The following is a 2443-nucleotide window of genomic DNA, read 5'->3' as shown; positions in this document are numbered from 1 at the left end:
TTCCAGCCTTTGGGTCCCAGCTCTGACTTCCCTCATTGATTGAGTGTAAAGGCCTAACATGAAATTAACCCTTTCCTCCCCACGGTGTTTTATAATGGTGTTTTATCACAGCTATAGAAACCTAAGGCGACATACCCACAGGCGAAACAGTCACACAACGATAAGACTTTTTAAACACAAGTGCTAAAATATGCGAAGGGAGTGAAGAAAGTGAAAGAAGACAGTGACAAAAGCCCCCAGGGCTGTATCTCGGCAAACTGGCCTGAATCATCAAAGTCATGTACTACCTGGATGCTTGTATCACCTCAGGTTTCAGGTTGACGCATAATCCCCTGTGTGTGGTGGGATTTGGGAGGAATTAGATTGTTTATGTAAAACTTTCATGGATTGGGGCTAGTGTCCACATAAGGAAGCCACAGGGAGCCGAACTGGAACACGGCTAACAGATGTCGTCTGTGAACCAGGGAGGTTCAGGAATAGCTGCACACCGACACAGACTGAAAGAAGTTTATTGAACACCAAACCAAAACTGACTTCCCAGGGCCACCTCTGGTCTCGGGTGATAAGACAGTTGTCCTGAGCCATTTCCAAAGTGAGTTTTTAAGGCGGGGGGGGGGGGGACAACCAAGCAGGAGAAAAATCTTTTTTTTTTTTTTTTTCCAGGAACAGTATGTTCATCCAACTGAGAAGAATTAATTTTGCTTCACATTCATTGTATCTAGGTAGCTAGACAAAGCACTTTTGGCTGATTGGCTTGGATTTAGGGTAGGGGAGCTCTGGGGGCTTTCCAGCTTTCTGGGAGTAAGGAACATAGCCAGATGTTGCAGTCTTAACTCTGACAGAACATCTTTAACTCAAGCAGAACATGTGTTTACCATCTATTGTTTTATCCTAAGGAATAAGCATTGAACTATTTAATTGTATCCTGGTCTCAGGCACATAGGGCTTGAGAACTTGAACTCAATTTCACCTCTTGATCAACTTGGAGATAGGGAAGCAAAATGGCTTCTGGCATGCTAAAGGCAACAGCAGGTGTTGTAGGAGCCACAGCTGTGTAAAAAGTATAAGCTGATTGCAATAGGTACCCTCCCCAGACCCTGAATGTGCTAGTGCCCTGATCTTGGACTTCTCAGACTCCCATACCAAGACAGATATATCTCTGTTGTTTATAAGCCACCCAGCATAGGATATCTTATTACAGCAGGATGGACAGACACAACACTAGAGGCAAGAAGTAAATCACAGTTGTTAGGTGTGTGATTGCATATTAGTGAAATAATATAGAGTACAAAGGAACTAATTAAAAATACAAGTATTATGGTGTGGTCATGGAAATAAATGTATTAATTATTTTATAATAGGTGATATCATATCTTGCAAGCTTAGTTGGAAAGAACAATCCATGTAAGATGTAATATAACTGTGGCCATGTTACGTAGTAATTTTACTAACATCACATTGAGAAAGACAAATGTAAAGACATTGGCTTGAAACCAGTATAAGCAGGTTCAAATCCTGCCTTTCTTATTTTACTTCATTGTACATAGGTTCTTTGGACATTTGGTAGGGTATAGGCCAACTGTGAAGGCATTTTAGGTTGGTTGATGAGAATTCTACTTCTCTTTTTGAGGCAAGCTTCTCAAATTACAAAGATTATGACAAGAACAGCTGTTAACGAAATAAATGAGCGTGTGGAAGATACTGTGTTTCACGTGATGTATTTTGGTAACCTAAGTAATGTCATGGTATCCCTGAAAGTCCTAGAAAACATTGGGGGGATGAATATTATGCTTACCCTGACAAATATGATAGTGAAGTGAGTTTTTGTATGTTAGAGGGTGGAAAAATGGTTGTACCCACTAATGAGTACAGAGCATCTATGGAGAAAGCAGTTGTGCCAGCTGCACAAGGCTGTGACTGTACTAAAAACCACTCAGCTGAGTGTATCCGATGGTGTGTGAATTATGTTATCAATAAAGATGTTGAGAATGCATGTGGATGTGTCACAGGCCATTAAATACACAATCGGGGCATTCATTTCAGTAGCTGCAAACTAGCACTTTGTAGCTTTTATCTAATGTAATTTATTTTATTTTTATAAAAACTGCATTCAGGGTTTTTATTATGAGTAGTCCTCTAATAAAACACTACCATAGGTAAATGGGATTTTTAAAAAAAATTATTTGGGTTAAATAATGACAACTAAAAGGATGACCCAACTTGTGTATAGCTACTTCACTCTGAAAGGAGCTTCCATTGGGATGGCCAACAATTCCCCCAACACCAGCAGTGGCTGAAGCCTGCTGTCTCCCACAGTCAACAGCATTGGCTATAATCTGACTGTTTTGAAAATGCTATCATGATGCATTGCTGTTTTAATTCACATCCAGAGTGCAGGGAATCTTATGAAAGAAGGGGGAGATGAAAGACCTGGAGGAGACAG

The sequence above is a fragment of the Psammomys obesus genome, unplaced genomic scaffold (genome assembly GCF_907164565.1).
Source record: "Psammomys obesus unplaced genomic scaffold, mPsaObe1.curated_primary_1811, whole genome shotgun sequence".
Classification (NCBI taxonomy): Eukaryota; Metazoa; Chordata; class Mammalia; order Rodentia; family Muridae; genus Psammomys; species Psammomys obesus.
The sequence above is the reverse complement of the archived record's forward strand: the minus strand, read 5'-3'. Positions refer to the sequence as shown.